Raw genomic sequence first — 20,180 nt, 5'->3', positions numbered from 1 at the left:
CAGCACTCTCGGGCACCCAGTTCCTCTTGTCTAAGCCACCCAGTCTCTGTTATTCTGCTACGACAACCGAGCAGATTGGCTCAGTTCCCGAAAGATAACTGCGTACTGAGGCTTGAACCCAGGGGCACTCTACCCCTGAGCTACATCCCTAGCCCTCTTTATTTTTTTATTTTGAGACAGGGTCTCACTAAGTTGCTAAGTCTGGCCTTGAATTTGTGATCCTCCTGCCTCAGCCTCCCGAGTCTCAGATTACAGGTGTGTGCCGCCTTACCCAGCAAGTAACTGAACATTTTTATAACAGGGCATCTCTAATCCTTTGTGTGGACTTCTGAGTGCCTGTCTGCTTACCTGTAGAACTCAGTTCTCCTCAACCTTACAAATGTATCTTTTCTCATCTATAAGCAATGCTGGTTTTGTTTTGTTTTTCCTGTTTTGTGGTTTGCCTTATTGGGAATGGAACCCAGTGCCTCCCACATGCTAAGCAAGTGCCTTATCCTTGAGCCACACCCCAGCCCCCTTTTCCAAAATTCTCCTGCCTCCCACCCCACCACACACACACAGTTCCCTTGTGCTTGGAATTCCTGTTAGGAGGGGATAGCTCTGCTCACTGTTCCTAACGGGTGTTGGTAGGACAGGTGACACATTACCATGACCAGGTTCCAAAACCTGAGCAAGGAGGACTCGGAGGCCATGATCTGCCTGAGAGTCAGGCATAGCTGGGTGTGGATGGGGCTGGGCCAGTCCCTGCAGGGTGACCAAGGCCTCTGAGCCTTACTGCAGATAGGACACCTGCATCCCAGGTGAGTGAGAAGCACACTTCACCTGAGAAGGCAGCTGGTGACTCGGAGTTTCTGCTCCATGTGCCTTTCCTGGAAACAGACTTAGGGACAAAATTAAAAAGACATAAGGGGCACCTAAGACATGGTACTCGGAGTGTCTGGTGGAGTCAGATGGGGACCCCTCCGGATGGGAGGAGGCTGGTGGGGTGTGCCCGAGACAGGTGTACCCTGCCTCAGAACCTGCAGGAGGTTTCCCCGGCTGAGCATCAGTTATTCCTCCTGCTAAAGGTTAATTCCTCTGTGGAGAGAGCAGAATGGCCTTACCCTCTTGGAGAAAGGGCAGAGGCAAGGAAAGCAACTCTGACCCAGAGCAAGGGCGTGACCTTGGCTTTCTCCATGACGGGAGCCCCTCCCGGGAGACGTGGCAGCGTGGTGGTGTGTCCTCAGAGTTCCTTCGGGCTCTCTGGTTGTGGTGATGCCTCTGGTCCAGCAGTCAGCGTCGCCACCACCAGAAATGCACCTTCACCCCAGGAGCCCGCAGCTGAGCCCCTGCAGCCCTGCATCCCAGGGCGAGTGGCCTGCAGCTCACACTTCGCTCTTTTGGACTTGACTTCGGTAGCCGCATGTCCCAAACCCACCCATGGGCAGTTCAAGGTGCCCTTGATGACCCAGGTCCCAGGCTGCTCCCTGAAGCCTATTTTTGCCACCATGGAAGCTTGCCTGAAGTTTGGACTGGAGACTGACGGTGGTGCATGGTATCCCCCCGATCACTGTCTGCCTGCCATCTCGGAATGAGACCTTGCTTGGAAGTGGGGTCCTTGCGGAGGTAACTAGATAGGTTAGAATCGAGTCATACTGGATAAGGGTGGGTCCTCTACCCGAGGACCCGTCTCCTTCTAAGAAGAGGACAGGCTAACGCCCAGGGGAGAAGGCCACCTGGCTGTGGAGACAGATGGGAGTGACGCGTGGGGAAGGCGAGCGCTTTCCTCTGATGTGGTGTGTCCCCCACGGGTCCATGCACAGGAAGTCCGGTCCCCGAAGTGGTGGTGTTGGAAGATGGTGTGGAACCTCGAGGAGGCGGAGCCAGGTGGGGAGTCCCTAGGGAGCTGCCTATGCAAGAGATTAAGGTAGCTTTCATGGTCCCCTGAGCTCCCAAGAGAATGAGCTGTTAGCAAAGCCAGGGAGCCAGGCAGGATGGGGCAGACAGCTGATCTCTGGCTCCTGGACACACTGCCACTATAATGCCATTAGCCCCTCACCAGGGTCCAAACCAACTGGGCCACCTGATCTTGAACTTCCAGCCTCCAAAACTGTGAGCTAGATAAATCTCTTTTCTTTTACAAAGTCACCTGCCTCAGGAATTTTGTTACAGTAACTAGCTTTTTGTTACAAGAGACTAACAACACCCAGGAATACTAAGGATTTCCAGCAACCACTGGACACCTCAATTGTGGACTTACTGCCTCCTGAACCTTGACAGAATAAATTTTGATTGTTTTAAGCCCCTGGTGTGTGTAAATTTGTTACTGCAACCTAGGAAACAAATACAGATGCTGTCTACTTTAGTAGATAGTCTTCTATTAGTAGGTGAGGTTCACGTGTGTAAATAGTACCCAGGGTGGGACAGAATTCACCCTGAGTGGTTTGCCGAAATTCTGTCCCTCTCCCCACATCCACTGAGATGTCGTTTCAGGGTTCAGATATGTGAGAACGCAGTATTATATTAGGGGGTCACCTCAAAACCATTCTGATTTCTTTCCTGAGTTGAGAGGTAATTCATACTCTGCAATGCACAGATCTTCAGTGCACAGGATACAGTTTAATCCTTTTTTGACAGATAGAACCCATACCCTACCAAGAAAGAACCTTTTCCATGCCCCAGAAAGCTCCCTCGGGCCCCTCCCGGTCTGTTTCCATCTTTCCACAGGAAACCCTGGGGCCGGCCTGCCTGCCGAGAGGGTCTGGCTGCTGGAATCTCACGGTTGGTGCTCTTCTGCATCAGCTTCTTCCGTCTGGCCTGCTTTGGAGGTTTTTCCGTACATCGTGGGTGTCCCTGGTTCTTTCCTTTTTATTTCTTGTCGTTACCACCACCCGTGCCTGCATCCTCCTGTCGATGGGCATCGTGAATGGAGCTGTTACCGATGTTCGCGTGGAAGTCTGCTGTGGACCACTTTTTATTTTTCCTTGTGTAAATCCAGGGGGTCCTGAATCACAGAACCTCTCTTTGCTGAGTCACAGGGATGGGTAGATTTCATCTGCCAAACCATTTTCCACAGTGATTGTACTATCTGATGCGTCCACCCACTGTGTGAGAGAGTCTGGTCGCTTCACATCCGCACCACATTGGGTTTTGAAGCTCACATCTGATTGGATGTGAGCTGGCACTTCATTCCAGGTTTTTTTTTTTTGTACCAGGAATTGAACCCAGTGGTCCTTAACCACAGAGCCATATCACAGCCCTTTTTTAAATTTATTATTTTATTTTATTTTTTAAATTTTGAAACAGGGTCTCACTTAGTTGCTTAGGGCCTCACTAAGTTTCTGAGACTGGTTTTGAACTTATAATCCTCCTGCCTCAGCCTCCCGAGTCACCAGGATTACAGGGATGCACCCCGACACCTGCCTCATTGTGTTTTTGTTAAATTTGCATCCCCTGATGACTCAGGGCACGGGGAGCTATTTCCTGTGCTTATTGGCCATTCATGTGTCTTGCTTTCCGAAATACCTGTTTTAAGTCTTCACCCACTTGTTTATCTTCATAGTTCTTATTTGAGGAAAATTTTGTCAGAACTTAGCAGTGTTTTCTCCAAGTCTGTGGCTTACCTATTCATCACTGTTAATGTTTTTGATAAGCAGTTTTTTATGTGATGAAGTACAATTTTTTTTCCTTCAATTTTGAGGCTAAGTGCGTCCTGGATCTTCTCCAGGTCACCATTGCCGACCTCAGGTTGTAAAGGTCTCTTAGATTTTCCCCAGGAGACGTTGTAGTTTTGACTTGTATGCTTCAGACCTGCCTTTTCCTGTGTAGCGTGAGCTAGGAATTAATGCTCATTGTCCCATGTGAGTATCCAGTTGTTCCAGGATCAGTTGAAAAGACTTTTCTTTCATCGTTGAATTGTCCTGGTGGCTGTGACAAAAATTAATTGATTCTATATATAGAAGTCTATTTTGAGACCCACTGCTTCTGTTTCAGTGCTGAACCATTTATCTTTACCCAAAAACCACTTTGTCTTGATTATGGTAGCTTTACAGTAACCCTCGAAATCAGGCAGTATGTAAGTCCTTTGGTTTTGTTTTCTTTGCTTTTTCCAGAATTGTTCTGGCTATTCAGAGTCCCTTGCTTTTCCTAGGATATAAATTTAAATTTATAAATATGAATTCTAGGATCAGTTTGTTCATACTCTGCCAGAAAAGTTTGTTGGGATTTGATTGAAACCGTAGATCATTTGGGGCCTAGCAATGATATTTTAACAGTATTAAAGTTATATATATATATATATGTGTGTGTGTGTGTGTGTGTGTGTGTGTGTGTGTGTAATATTACTCAGTCATAAAGAAGAATAAAATTATGGCATTTGCAGGTAAATGGATGGGGATGGAGAATATCATGCTAAGTGAAATAAGCCAATCCCAAAAAATCAAAGGCTGAATGGTTTCTCTGATAAGTGGATGCTGATATATAATGGGAGGGACAAGTAAGGGAAGAATGGAGGAACTTTGGATTGTGTAGAGGGAAATGAGGGGAGGGGAGAGGGCAGGGGGAAGGAAAGACGGTGGAACGAAATATCATTACTCTGTGTACATGTATGTTTACATGAATGGTATGACTCTACATGGTGTACAACCAGAGAAGGCTCTACTCCATTTGTGTACAATGAATCAAAATGCATTCTGCTGTCATGCATGACTAAATACAAGAAACAATAAAAAATAAATAATTAATTAAAAAGAATCTTCCAGTTAATGAACATGATAATGTGTTTCCACTAGACTTAAGAGTTCTTTAATTTTCAGTTTTCAGTGTAGATGTTTCATACATCTTTCATTATATTTAAATCCCAAGGATTTTATGGTTTTGGATATTAGGCTATTTGATTTTCTATCCTTACTAATTTAGATAATAATTTTCAGTTTATTATAATTGTTATTCTAGTAGATTTTTCTATAGCTTCTTTTGGATTTTCTTTTCTTTTTTAGGCAATCATGTTGTTCATAATTATTGACAAATTTGCCTCTTCCTTTCCAGTCTTCATCCCTTCCATTTCTTTTTCTTGCTTTATTGAATTGGCTAGAAACTCTAGTGCAACATTAAACAAAAGTGTGAATATCATTGCTTTGTTCCCAGTCTTGGAACACAACAATGCACCATCAAATAAAAACTGCTATTATCAGGCCAATGACAATTCTTTGTACACTAATTTGCCAAGAGATTTTAGTATAAGTGGGCATCGAATTTTGCCAAATGGATTTTCTGCATCTATTAAAATAATTGTATAGTTTTTTTCCACCTTTATTCTCTTAAGATGGTGAGTTACATTTGTTGATTTTTTTTTTTTTTAATGTTGAGCCAGCTGTGCAATCTGGAATAAATCCCACTTGGTCATGACATATTCACCTTTCTACATATTTCTGAAATTCAGATCTTCTATTTCTTATGTCATTTTTTGGAATTTCTGTTTTTGAGTAATTTGTTTTTATCATCTGTGTTGTAGAGTTTTGGTGCATAAAGTTTTCCTAATAGCCGCTCCTTCCCAGGTGTTGATTGTTTGTTTGTTTGTTTTGTTTTCCTTAATCAATCTAGCTGGAGGTTTATCAGTCTTGTTGATCTTTTCCAAGAACTGGTTCTCGGTTGCATTGATTTTTCTGTACTCTTTTAAAATTTTCTATCTTACCGTTTTCCACTCTTATCTTAACTCCTTTCTCTTCTTACTTTGGTTTTTCTGACTTCTTATTGTAGAAACTTAGATCATTAATTTTAAATCATTCTTCATTTCTAATGTAATTATTTAAAATAGCAAATTTCTTTCTAAGTATTGCTTTAGCTGCATACCACAAATTTTAATGTTTTGATTTTGTTTCCATGCTGCTTATAAAACTTTCAAATTTTCCTTTTGGTTTCTTCCTTGACTGGTGGATTATTTCGGATGGTGTCATTTTATTTCCAAATATCTAGGGAATTTCTAGATATCTTTTTATCGTCACTTTCTACTTTGGAGTCAGAGAACACATCTATAAATCTTTAAGATTTTCAAAGGGATAGAGACATCTTTTGTGGATCAACAGGAGATTTTGGTGAATATTCTGCACACCCCTGGAAAGCAGGTGCATTCTGCAGGTACTCTGTGGTTGCTGCTGTGGGGTTTGGTCAACGTGGATTTGGTGGGGTGGTAGGTAGCATTATTGAAGTCCTCCCTATCCTTGACCTTTATCTACTGACTCTCACAATCTGTGAGAGAGGACAGCTGAAACCAACTTTAATTATGCATTTGCCTAATTCTCCTTTTTGGGGTTTTGTCTTGTTGGGGTTTTCCTTGCTGTTTGCTGGTGCTGGGCTGGAACCCAGGGCCTCTCACAGGCTGGGCAAGGGCTCCACCCCTGTGCGAGCCTGGCCTCTCTTTCAGTTTTACCCATTTTGGTCCGGTGTGTTTTGAAGCTCTGGAAGTGGCATTTGGGATTATTGTCTTCTTGATGAATAGACTCTTACCCTGAAATGCCCCTCTTACCTCTGGCAATCTTCCTTTGCCTTAAGTCTATTTTTTTCCTTTGGACTTTAGTATAACCATTCAGTTTCGTGTTTCCATCTTTTTACTTTTTATCTGTCTTTGTTTTTAAAGTGTGCCTTTTATCAACATGCCCTTGAATTGTATTTTGGTCCACTCTGATCATCTCAGATTTTTCGTTCAAGTGTCTAGTCCGTTAACATTTGCTATCTAAGTTGTTTCTTCTTGATGCATCTGTGCTCGGTTTCATTGTTTCCCCCCCCCCCCCGACTTCCTTGCCTTCCTTGGGATGAATCAAGGACTTTTTTGATTCTCCATTTCATCACCTCTACTGGCTCATTAGCCTGCCTCTGTTTTATTTGTGTATGTGCATGGTCGTTCTGTGGCTTATAAAACGCATCTTTAATTTATCGCAGACTGCTTTGTATTAATATAATATTACTTCACCTATACTTTTAGAATCTACAACCATATACTTCCATTTAACCCTCTCTTGTCCCTTGTGCTATTGTGCTCTGTGTGTGTGTATATTATATATATATTTATATATATATATATATATATATATATATATATATATATGTTTTATTTATTTGTTTGTTTTTGGTATGGGGATTGAACCCACGGGCACTTAACCACTGAACCTCATCCCCAGCCCTTTTGGTTTTGTTTTTAAAATTTTGAGACAAGGTCTCACTAAGTTGTTTAGGGCCTTGATAAGTTGCTGAGGCTGGCCTCAAACTTGCAATTCTCCTGCCTCCATGTAATGGTTAATTCGACCTGTCATCTTGATTGGATTAAGAGATGCCAATGATTAAGAGTATTCTGGGAGTGTCAATGAGGCGTGTCTAGGAAGGACTGGAAGGTGGGATAGTGAATGAAGTGGAGACTCTCCCTAAGCATGGGCGGCACCGCCCAAATAGGATGGTGGCTTGGATGGAATAAAAGTTTGAAGAACAGGGAAGCAGCTGCAGATGCAAGCTCGACTCTTGAACGGGTTCTTGATTGTTGCTTCGATCGCCCGAGGATATTGGCCTCTTGCTTTTTCACTCTTCCAAAGCAGACTCTGCCAGTGATTCTCCAGGAGGTTTCCAGAAGCCTTGGTCTCGAACTAGGGTAGCATTGTTGATCCCTCTTGTTTTGAGACTTCAGACTCTTGGACTGCATAGCTACTGATTTTTCCAGCTCTCCAGCTGCAGACGGCCATTGTGGACTATCCAGCTTCTGGTCATGTAAGCCAGTCTAATAAATCCCCTTTTTATACTCATACTTCCTGTTGATTCTGTTCCTCTAGAGAACTTGATGAATACACTCAGCCTCCCAGGTTGCTGTGATTACAGTTGTGCACCCGCTTGCCTACCTATTCTGCTGTATTTTATTTCTACCAATATTCCAAACTGCACAATAGGTTATTACTTTCACTTTAGACATTTTTCTTTTGGAAGAACTTATACATGATAAAAAATATGTTATCTTCACTCACATATCTAACTTGAGGACTCAAGTGTACTGAACACTTGAGTCCTTCCTGCAGATCCAGATTTCCATCCAGTATTATTTTTCTTCAGTCAGAAGAGTGTCTTTTAATAGTCCTTATATTGCAGTCTGTTGGTGACTGATTTTTTTCAGCTTTTGGTTTAATCAAAGAAAGGACCTTTGTTTCATCCTATTTTTGAAAGATAGGTACTGTATAAATAATGCCCAGTTGACTTGTCTGTTTCAGCATGTTACAGTTGTTCCACTGTTTTTGACCTCATGTTATCCAGAGTGAGCAGCAATCCCTGCTGGTGCTTCATTATCTGCAGCATGTCTTCTTTTCCTTCTGCCTGCTTTTAAGGTTTTCTCTTTATATTTGGTTTCAGCAATTTTATAAAGACATGCCTATGTACAGTTTTGCATTTAGTTTGCTTAGGACTCACTGAGTTTCTTGGATCTCTGAGTCAGTATTTTTTTTGGGGGGGGTCATTTATTTTTTTAAATGTGCTCGTTATTTTTTTAAAGTAATACTTTCTCTGCAATTTCTGTCTTCTGCTACAATCATAATTACATGAATACTAGACTGCTGAATATTGTCCCACAGTTCACAGATTCTCTGTTCACCGTTTAGTCTTTTCCCACTCTGCGCCTTGGTTGTATGGTTTCTGTTGCCTTCTGTCAAGTTCACTGATATTTTCTTCGGCAGTCGCCAAATGGTTGTTAAGTCCATCCACTGAATTTGTGATTTGTACATTCTAAGTTTTAGTTCTAGAATTCCCTTTAGATAGTTTTCATTTCATCTCTTTTCCCTTATTATGTTCATGTTTTCATTACGCCTTTGACATTCGTATAGCAGCAGTGTCCTTGTGCAGTGAGGAGTGGGTGGGCATGTGCGACTCTCCTGGGGAGCTTGTTAAAGCAGATGCTTCTTAGTGGTGGGTATAGGGAGGCTTGAGAGGCTGCAGGTCTGGCAGGTACCTGTTGAGGCTGGTGCTGCCAACCAGGAACAGCACTTTGATGGCCAAATAACCTGAGTCTATGAGCAAGGTTTGCACGGGGAAGCTCCTTATGTGGGGAGCCAGCTGCCCTGAGTTCCATAAGTGAAGAGGAAAGGGTTTGATTTACACAAACTTGGCTTTCCCCTAGCACTTACCACTTGAAGCCGGCTGCACCTCTTGGGGCTGATGATTATACCTGAAGGCACTCAGGCCCCCGCATCCCAGAAATCTCAGTAGTGACCCCAGGAGGATTCCTGCAAAGCCACCAGGAGCCAAAAACATGAGCTATTCTTTCTTGCCTGGGAGCCAGAACCCAAACACCTGCAGAACTGCAATATACTTCTTTTAAAAATTAAAAAAAAAGAAAGAAAGAAAGAAAATCCCTCAAAAACTCTATTACCTCCTGCCATAAACTTTTTTCTAGAATACGATGATGTGTGCTTTGACTGCAGACTAAGTCTAAAGTTTCATGCTGCAGATTCCACCAGGAGGGAGCGTGGGTTTCTCCCGTCTCCCCGTGGGGAGTTCATGCGCCCACGTGCAGAACGCATGCCGGAGAGCATGTGCTGACGATCGCATTTAGCTGAGCTTCCTGGATAGTGCATGGAATGGTCCATCTCCTCTCTAGGTCTTCGATCTCGGTGAGTTCTAGCTTTGGATTTAACAACCAACTCATACAAGGACGACGGCCAGGGGGCTCCCATTCATTGAGCAACTACCATATTGCAAGCACGTGTCTTAGAAATGCACTTAGGCACCACTCAAATCCCATGAGCTGTGGGCATTATGATTCCTACCTTATAGAGAAAAGGAGGGCGGGAGAAGCTGGAGGAGCAGGTGGGTGTTGGGTTGTGTGGGTTTCATGAAGGGTGAAGGCGTGACTGACCTTTGGGATTAGGAACAGCAGCGAGCTGAGGTTCCCACCAGGAGGCCAGCAGATGCCCCTCACCGGGCTGCTTTCCTCCCATCCATGGCACGGCAGAGTGGGCCCTGCTGTTTGTTCGCCACTCACGTCCAGCGTCAGGCAGAAGTAGCCGAGCTCTTCCTAAGCCCTGGTGGTTTTTCCCTTAAGCTCCTTTGCAGGGATACTGCGTTGTTCCTGGTCCCTCCTTCCTGCTGTGGACAATGCTCCATCGGCTAGAAGAACCAACAGGACATATAGAGACCTAGATAAAGGAGATTTAATAGGGGAACTGGCTCGTGCAGTTAGAGGCTGAGGAGGCCCATCCTGTGCCACCTACGAGCTGCAGAATCAGAAAAGCCCGGGGTTTAATTCTTCCAAGTTCGAAACCCTGATAATCAGGAGCTCTGAGGTCTAAAAGGAGGAGAAATGGACATCCCAGCTCAAGAGAGAGACTCACCTTTCCTCCACCTTTCTATTAGGGACCTCAACAGACTGGATGATGACAGGGAGGGAGGGTCGTCTTGACTCGGTCCACTGATTCAGATGCTGATCTCTTCCAGAAATGCCCACCCTCACGGTCACACCCAGAACTGTTTGACCAGCCTTCTGGGCAGCCCTTAGTCCATTCGAGTTGACATATAAAATTAACTCCATGTGGAATGCATGGCTGCTATGCCCAGGAACTTCCTGGAGACCCAAGAAGGGGACACCAGAGCCAGGACCCACACCCGGCCCTGCCCCAGTAAGCAGCCCCTGCTTGTCCCCCCAGGTTCCGGGCCGGCCACTGCAGGTCCTGGCTCACTGCAGCATGTGACTGTTGGGAAGGGCAGGTCGGGGAGGGGAAGGGTTAACCAGGCCACGGCTTCTGTTTAATGCCACTCTGCGTCTCCAGGCTGGCTTCCATGGCGACTTCATTAGCAGCAAGCTGCTAATTAGATTTCATATTTATGATCAGAAAATAAAATCATTGGACCTTTTTGAAATAGGATTTTATGAGTTTGGGCTCCGGTGGCTGAGTCAGCAGCTGAGGGCCTGCACCGTTCAGAACCACGGTTTCAAGGCGGATATAAATAAAAACAGCGCCAGCAGCGAGGTTGGGCCCTGGGGTTTGGGGCGGACCAGGTCCTGCGCCGGGGACTGTCAATCCAGGTCCGTTCTGGGAACCGTGTGGGAAGAAGAGCCCCATCCTGGCCCCTTGAGCATTGGGAGGCTGGGGCTCGGGCTCATGTGTCAGGGACCCTGGCTGCAGTCAGCATGCTCTGTCTCTGGGTGCCCAAGCTTCTGTGGGGCTGCTGTGTACAGGGCCAGCTGTTTTGTTTTCTTGCTGCAGTAGAAAAATCTTTCCTCCCCCATCAGCTGAGACTTACACTCCACTGAGGTGCATGCCGGAGGCTCTCTGAGGCCACTTCCTTTCCATGTGACAGTTACTGCCACCTTCTCTGAAGAGAGGGTTTCCGGGGTCCCCTCTCCCCTTTGGCTTGAGTAAACCTCTTGTCTCAGTGAGAGAATTCAGCCCTCTTCTTGGGTGGGGGCTCGCCTCAGGATGTCCCCGCACCCTCTGCTGGAGAAGCCTCCACCATCTGTGTCTTGGCCTCTCCAGTGGGAATCAGCTCAGAAGCCAGAGGTGGAAGGACCTGGCGCCATCTTGGATGTGACTGGACTTCCTTTCCGCTGCACCTGCTTTTGCAGGGAGTGAACTTCTTGGCATCACCATTGCTGGCCCCCTGGACAGGTCAGCTCTCTTGAGGGTCGAGAAGAGAAAAACATGGGTGATTGAAAGATCGGCCAGCAGAGCTACAAGCAGACCAGGATCAGTCCCTCCTCCTTCCCTAACTCCCTCGAGGGGTCCCCAGCCCAGTGTTCACTCCCTGCCACCTCCAGACCCTCTTCTCCAGTGTGGAGGCCAAAGTGACCTGTCCCACAGCAAGCAAGGCTGACAGGAGGAAATGCAGCTAAAGGACCCAGTGGATTCTGCACGTAGTTGGCACCAGACAATTCCTGGACGGCTGTACCTCGTGGGTCACTCATTTTACTTCCACCCCCTCAGCTGTGAGGTAGATGGGGTGCGGTGGCCTGGAGGACCCCTCCCAACTCAGAAGTTCCTTTACCTTATGCTCTGAGTCTGTGGAGTTGAGCCTTCGAACTCATTTGCTCAGGGAGTCATCCCACAGGTGACAATGTCCTGGTGATGTCCCCGCAGAGCAGGTCACAAGAGGGTGGTTCCAACCTTGCACTGAGACAGGGCAAGGGCTCCTTCCATCCCGCACAGATCCAAACCAGGAACTTCCTGCCGCCTGCACGAGAACTTGGGCAAATCCTCCTCCGGCTCCTCTGAGGCCCAGTTTCCTGGCTGTGGGGCTGCTGCCCCGAGGGCTGCTGGGAGGGTTAGAGGAGATGCAGCTTCTGCCGTGCCATCCCCACGGCAGTGGGCTTCCAGATCAGAGTCCCCAGGAACTCGGAAGAAAGAGGAGCCTCCCGCCTCCTTCCTTCCCCACTCTGAGTGCTCTGAGCACCAGGTGACCGTGGCGTCCCTCCCCTGCCAGGAAGTGCTCCTCACACAGTGAGCATCCCCGCAGGTCGCTGGACCCACCTCCTCCCTCACTGCTGCACAATTGCCTGGGAGCTCCTGCCAGCACCCCTGAAAATTGTCCCTTTCTTAAACTCCCCTCTAGAACCAGCTTAAATGAAGCCTGTTTCCTTCCTGCTCCAGTTTGATTCAGAGGGGACATCTTGCCCAAGGTCATTCAGCTGGTCATAGCCCTGCCCTTAGCCACTGTGGGTCCCATCTGCAGGTCCCTGCGTCAGGGGACGAGCACACAAGGTGAGGGCAGCCAGGAAAAGCTTAGTGGAGGAGGCAGCATTGGTGAGGGAGGGTCCTGAGGCTGGGTAGGAGTTTGATTGGCAGAGAAGTTGGAGGAGTGGGGTGTGTATGAGTTTCCTGAAGCTGCTGTAACAAATGACTATAAACCAGGTGGCTTTAAACAACAGAAATTTGTTCTCTCACAGCATGGAAATCAGAGGTCCAAAATCAAGGTGTCAGCAGGGTCATGCTCCCTCTAGAGGCTCTGGGGGAGGACCCTTCCCTCCTCTGCCAGTGTGTGATGGTTGCTGGTGTCCTTGGCTTGAAGCCTCTTCACTCCAGTCTGCCTCTGTCCTCACTTCCCCTTCTCTGAATCAGTGGCATCTCCTTTTCTTATGAAGACACCTGTCTTGGGGGGATTATATTCTACTTCCAAATGAGATGCCAGGGAAGGGGAATGTCCCCACCAAGGTGGGAAGCATGGGGTGTGCAGAGTTAAGGGAACAGTGTCCTTATTCCTGAGCAGAGACACAAGAGTACAGAGTCTGACACAAGTAGGGATGAGCATGCCAAGGAACTCAGACCCTCGTCCTCTGCTGGCAGGACACAAAATGCCATAAAGCAGAGTGTACACCCACCCTTTGACTCAGAGTCCTACTCCAGCGTATTTCCTCAAAAGAAATGACAACCTGTGTCCCCTGGAAGACTTGAACAACAGTGTCACAGTCAGATAGGAAACAATCCAGATGTTCAGCAACAGGTGAATGGATGGACAAACTGGGGCGTGCATCAGTGAGATACAGCTGCATAACAAAAAGAAGGAGCTACTGACACCCCTTCCCCAAATGATGAGCCTCAAAGTGCTGAGCAAAGGAAGCCGGACTCTCAGGAGCACTGAGTATGCTTTTCTGTTTCCCTGAAGTTCTAGAAAGTGCAAAAACGGATAGAGACCTCAGGAGGAGCAGTTGCCTCTGGCAGGGGAAAGGAAAGGCTGGGAGCACCCTCCAGGGGGTGGCCCACTCCAAGTCTCCATGGGGGTCTTGGCTGCATGGCTGTCTTCTCTTCATAATGCACTGGACTGTGGACTTGCAATCCTTGCAGCTTACTGATTATACCTCAGGTTTTTGAAAAAGGAGAGGGAACATCAAATAATCTTAGACTGGCACAGGCTGGGAAATAGGCTTCGGGCTAAGGTGGCAGATTTGGCCTCTGTCGTGCGGGGCTGGAGTCATGGAGCACAGGTAAGGAACGCAAGTTCAGTTGTATGGAGTGGAGGGGCCATGACAGCTCTCAGGAACGGAAGTGACTGACTGTTGGCTGCCCACGTGCCCAGGACACTGGACAGATGATTTTCACACACTGACTCTGTCTGTCCTTCCCATAACTCTTCTTGCCCCCTTCCCCATGAGGACACCTGCAACCCGTCTGCACCCCAACTGTCTACACCGCAGGGCCTGCGGGGAAGGAGGCAGTGGGGTGGAGACAGACACGGGCAGGCAGAGGAACAGCTGTCCAAGGGACAGCTGGGTGGTGGTGGCATGGGAGGAGTCCAAGGAACGTTGGGCCCCCCAGTCACTATCAAACAACAGAGTCCCAAAGAGAAAGGATGGACTGTGGTGTGCTTGTAGATGCCTCCTCCATGGAATGTTCTCGGCCCCGCACTCTCTTCTCAACGGAGTTCAAAGGTAGAAGGGTGGCCTCCTGAGTGAGGTGGCACCGTGGCAGGGCCAGCAGGGAGGGTGGAGCTGCTGCCTGCCCCCAGCCCTCTGCCCCGCGCAGCAGATGTGCCACAGCACACGGCCCCCGGGGCCAGGCAGAGCATGGCTCCCTTCTGGGTTCCAGCCTCCCCCTCCTGGGGTTGAAGTCAACCACAGACGGCTCAGAAAAAGAGAAAAGAAAAAAAGGGAAGTGCGCAGCCCACCTCACCCCCATTCTGCTCCTGCTAAGAATAGAGGCAGCCTCCAAGCAGGGTGCTGTGGGCTTCCGGGGAGGCGCTGCACCCTGTCAGCGCCGGCGTCTTCTGGAGGCCTCGCAGACCGCAAGCAGAGGGAGGGAATTTGAGAGAAACACCCAGAGACTCCCCAGCCAGGTCCAGACGTAGCTGGTTTGCAAACCCGTGAGTATATTTTCCAGGTGCTCCGTAACTGCATCCCGCATGTCCCTGGGGCTGCTGCCGGTCCCCTCTCTCCCCGACCGGGTGCTTCTTTTGCTCTTATCTGCACGCGTATGCCCAGTGACTTCAGAGGTGACCCTGCTCGTGCCCTAATTTCTGAAACAAGACGTGCAACCCCTACGGCTGATGCTGGGCCCCATCTCATGTTCAGCTTGCCTGGTACCAGGCCAGGAACTGAAAGGGCTCCCCAAGTGACAGGAGCCTCCCGTTATCACAGCTGGTCCCTTTTGTCCTCTGGCTGAGGACAGTGCAGGGTGGAGAAGGGGGCTCAGCACACAGATTGTGTCTTATGCAGGGACCGTGATATCCGTGGCCCCAGCCTGGGCAGGGTCGGGTGAGCGTGAGGCATCTGCTTCCAGATGCAGGACCTTGCCTGCGCTGGAAAGGCGGCACAGCAGCCTGGCTCTCTCTGGCTCTGGGAAGGATTCCTGCCCACCCTCCACCCCCCGCACCTTCCACAAAGTCCCTTGTGAGTTGCTTGAGGTGCAAATGCAAAGATACGAGCCTTTTGCTAAATGTTGTCCAGCAGTCTGTTCAAGGCCACCCCTGCCCACAAGCAGAATGGAGTGGGAAGCCTTTGTAAAGGGAGCAACTTCCTAAAGGAGGCAGGAGGGCCAGGGATCCCAGAGGGGAAGTCCACCTCCCCTGGGTCTCTCATGGGCACCCAAGAGGGCTTCTCCCTTCCTGATGAAATGCTTCAGGAACCCCCTATGTCCCGAGGATCGAGAGACTTTGGCAGCCCCAGGAGATCTTTTGCTAATGCCATCTTTTTTGGGGAGATTAAATTTGACTTCACTGGTTTGAAAAAGTCAGCCAGGTCTTAGAGACTGCCTTTAAAACAGAACGCAGAATGATACATTCACACGGTCTCAAAGTCACGCAGCGGATAGCATCCCCCAGTCCAGAAAACGCAGGGCGGCCCCGCTGTCAGCGCCCGCTGGGTGGAGCCCCCGCCTGCGCTGGCTGTGTAACCTTCAAGCCTGGCTTCCTCCACCCGCTCACTCAGGGTTCCTGGCACACGGGGAAGAAGAGACAGATGAGAAAGCGGCCGAGTTCCCCCGCCCCACTGCCTGGGAAAGGCGTCCCCAACAACCCTGAGTCCAGTAACGCTGATTGGTGGTTTCTGGGTACAGTTTTGATGGGTGCCTTATTTCATTACTGGTGATTGTGTCATTTGGCACAGACATAAAAGGCTTCCCGGCTGGCATCTGATTTATTCTCGTTCACCTCAGTGGGGAGAAGGTAGAGATGCTCTCTGGGCACGAGGAGTCCCAAGTTCTGTCGCCATTGCGTTGGGAGTCTGGGTTCCCCGTCTGTTCAACACAGCTGTGGTGTAGGAAGCACAGCTTCAGAAAGACGCAGCCTGATGTTGGCTGCTGTGTTTTCATAGAGAAAGTGAGAAGAACACCCACAAGCCTCCCGCCTGACAAATTCATTTAGAGACATTTTTATACCCTAGATCATTACAAGAGCGCACTGCGCAGGGATCTCTGCCCTGAGAAGGAAAATGGGTGTATTTTTGAGATGTTTTGTGGCTGTCAGTTCCTGACCCCTCTTACCATGCCCAGTGAGGTGGAAAGTGTGAGTCTAAATATTTTTAAGTTTCGAGATCACCGGGAGCTTTAAAACAGGTGAGCCAGACTACGGGAAATTACTCAAGTTCACGTTCAAGTGGCTTGCGGTCTCTGGAACTCAGAGGAGGAGGGATGTGACCTGAGATGGTTGCACCCCGCACCCCGGCCAGACCGGCCCTCTCCCTGTCTGGCCCACGCCACCCCCGCCATCTCCCCTCTCTGCCTTTCTTTGTTTCTCTTTCCTTTTCTCATCTCTGCACCTGTGGGTACTAAATAAAACTCTTTAGTTCTTGTTCCCTTTTCTCCGTCACAAGCCCTGTGTCCCCATCCTCTCTTCTAACGCTCATCCCGCCTTCTTCCCCAACTCTGGTGCCTCGTGCCTGCCCCAGGGTCCCCCAGAAATCGTTCCTGCAATTCCCAAGTGCACCGTCTCTTTCAGGGACCTCGCTTTGAAAAGCCGCTGGAGTCTTCCATTGGCCCAGCTTCCCACAACTTATCTCGCCCTGTGACGCCCCTTCCAAGTCCCCGTTGTCGCTGTCTTCACCAAAGAGGATAATATTTCCGGCCAGGCTGTTTGGTTCAGCCTGGCCGCTGTTCACATGTGTTCTGGAAATTGAAGCTGATTTAATTATTTTTTTATTTAATTAAATTTGTCGGCATAACATAAAATTCACCATTTTAAAGGAAAGAATTCAGGGGCGTTTAGTCCATTTACCATGTTGTTTAACCACCTCCTCCATCTAGTTCCAAAATATTTTCATCTCCCCAAAAGGAGACCCCCATACCCACTATCAATCACTCTCTCCATTCCCCCTTCCCCTGGTCCCTGACAACTACAGTGGTCCCTTGGTGTCTGCAGGAGGTTTGTTCCAGAACCTTCCCCCACCTCCATGGATACCAAAGTCCAAGGATGCTCAAGACCCTTGCATGAAATAGCATAGCGTTTGCCTACAACCTATGCACATCCCCCTACCCTTTAAATCATGTCTGTGACTTAGGATGCCTGATACAATGTAAATACACTGTAAGTAGTTGTTACACTGTTGTTCATGGAATAATGACCCCCAAAAAGGTCGACATGTTTAGCACAGAGACAGTTTTTTCTGTTGGACATTTTCAATCCTTGAATCCAGGGACCCGTCAATGCGACTGATTGGCCATCCTAATCCACTTTCAGTCTCTATGGATTTGCTCGTTCTGGGCACTTCATATAAACAGACTCACACCACATGTGGCCTTTTGTGACTGGCTGATTTCACTCAGCATAATGTTTTCTGCCACGTGAGAATGCATCTCAGAACTTAGTCCTTTTTATGCCTGGGTAATATTCCATTGTCTGAAGAGATGGGTTTAATTTCGGTGTTGCTGGTTTTAAGAGGGCTTCTGAGACTGAGCAGGAGCTGGGCAGGGGGAGGTGGGAGAAGAGCAAGTCATGTTTAACCAGAGGCAGCAGAGAGGCAACCGGGACACTCTCCACAGTCTGCCCCACTCCCCCCACGGGGAACCCTGTCTTGTTGGAGAGGGAAGAACTGGAGCCAGTGCTTCCAGGGGCCTTTTGGAGAAGCGAGCGGCCGCGGCCAGCCCTCCCGAGCTGCCATTTGGCTCCATTCCTGAGCACATTATAACAATTAATTACAGCCAACCCTTGATTATCTGAAGTAATAGGGGACAGAATAGCACAAAGCTAATTGAAGCGCGGGGTTGCGGGGGCGTTGGGAACGGCGGGGACCCCGCTCCATAAGAGAGCTGTTTATCTTGCAGTTAATTACAAGTAAAGAGACCCTTTCTGAGTCTCCCTCTCTCTTCACCTCTCTCTCCCTCTGAGAAGCCTGTCATTTCATTGGACGCACAAACCTGTTTTGCTCCCAACATAGTGGCTGCTCAATTAACGCATTTTAACTAACACGCTCCCTTGGCATCTCCCCGGCAGAGCTTTCCAGGAGAATCAGACGGGCTTGAACATTGCTTCCAGCCAGCCAGCCCCCCGTGCAAAGGCTCCATGTTAGAGCCGTCACAAGGCCCCGGCGGAGGGAAATGCTACCACCAGACACACGGGAGGCGGGAAGCAGGACAGACCCGGAGCTGGGAACCTCCACCGTCTGGGCCGCTGGCCCCAGGGTGAGAGGTGGCTGCTGTCCCTCTTTTCAGGTTACTCAGCAGCTTCCCCTGAAAGAACGGGGAGGTGAAACGTGCAGACACTTCTCTTCATTTCCTGTCCAGTTCAAAACGAAACATCAGCTCAGAGGGCTGAGCCCGGAGCCTGCAGGAGGGCGGAGGGGGCTCTCTTGCTCCGGCAGCGACCGTTTCTTAGATGCTGAGTGCCCTTGCACTGCTGTGGGTGGGTACTAAGTCACCCTGTCCTCCTCCCCTGTGATCGACTGAGTGCCCCCTGCATGGCAGATGCCCACGGCACCAGGACACTGTACTGTGGTGTTCAGGAATCTCCCTTCTGAAGCTCACCTGGTGAAGAAGTGACCATAAACTTCCTGTTCCCTTACCCAGAGGGAGGAGGACCGAGGTTCAAGCAGCCCCCAGATGCTGACTGGTGTTGGGATACCCATCAGAATTAGAATCCCACAGACCAAAGTGGACTCAGAACACCTGTGGACTGCCCGCCCCTCCCCGCAGGACCACACGGCCAACACTGGTCGCTGTCACGACATTAACGCCACGTCCAGCACGTGGAGAGCTCACCTGGCAGAAAGCAGGACCCGCTGGCTTGTCTATGTTTCCCCAGTCAAGATGGTTTGTGACAAGATGACTGTCCCTGCAGGTCAGAAAGTGGAGGGACGTCTCTTGTAGACTTCCAGCCCATGACTGATTGGGAGCGCAAGATGGATTGACGCGGAACTCGGAATTGCAGCCACAGCAGAACAGCGGGTACAAATGAAGGGCAGAGGAGCCCGTGGGCAGGCCGCTGTGGCCACATGCTCACCAGACATGGGAAGAGGAAGAGTCAGTTGGCCAAAGGCAGGAGACGATGACAAGGGAAAGGAAGTCCGCGCTTCCCCATTGGAAATCAATCACTTTATAAATATTAAATGCCTGCTTATGTAAGACACTCGCTAAGCCACCGGGCATACAAGAAAATATGAGATGGGTCCCTAGCCAGAGAGCATAAGAAGCCTGGTAGACATGAAAAGATGCAGACAGCCCCAGGCTGGGAGCTTCCAATCAGAAGCCCAGGCAGGACTGAGGATGCATGTTTTAGGCTGTTCACTAAATTCTTTTGGGCATGGAGAGAATTGTACAGACAACTACTCAGGGTTCTCGGCTGGCTTCTGAGAGAAGTAGACTCGGTGACGTTGATTAAGTACCCACTTTGCATGCTACACGAGGCTTAAGAGGTCAGAGCTACCCATTCAGTTTTATGGACCAATAAAAAAAGGGGCTCAGAGAAGTTAAGCGATGTGCCTAAGGACACAGAGCATCAAATGGAAGACCTGGCGTTCCAACCAGGCCTCTCTTCATGACCATACCCTTTCCACTAGGCAGAGGGAGCTGTCTATTTTCTCTTTAGGCAGATTCTTTTGGTTTGACTTCCTTTTTGCTGGATTACAGTAGAATTTCTACCATCTTTCTCCAACACCTCCTACCTCCTTTTGGAGGAACCATATCACTTGCCACCAAAAAGCGTGGCTGATTTTAAGTTCTCAAGAGCAGGAGCTGCATCTTCCTTATCCGTGAGTGCTCTGCCCATGAGCCCCCATCACCTGACTCTCCAAGTCCACACTGGAAAGGAACCCTCGGAGACAG

The 20,180-nt window shown here is 48.8% G+C and overlaps 1 protein-coding gene across 2 annotated transcripts in view; it reads left to right on the top strand.

The window, feature by feature from the left end:
* Window positions 1–20,180, top strand: part of Card11 (caspase recruitment domain family member 11) — a 113,755-nt gene that overhangs the window by 41,365 nt on the left and 52,210 nt on the right. The gene's annotated exons all lie outside the window — the stretch shown is intronic.

The sequence above is a fragment of the Sciurus carolinensis genome, chromosome 18, assembly GCF_902686445.1.
Source record: "Sciurus carolinensis chromosome 18, mSciCar1.2, whole genome shotgun sequence".
Classification (NCBI taxonomy): Eukaryota; Metazoa; Chordata; class Mammalia; order Rodentia; family Sciuridae; genus Sciurus; species Sciurus carolinensis.
Note: the sequence above shows the minus strand (reverse complement) of the source record. Positions and strands in the feature narration are given on the sequence as shown.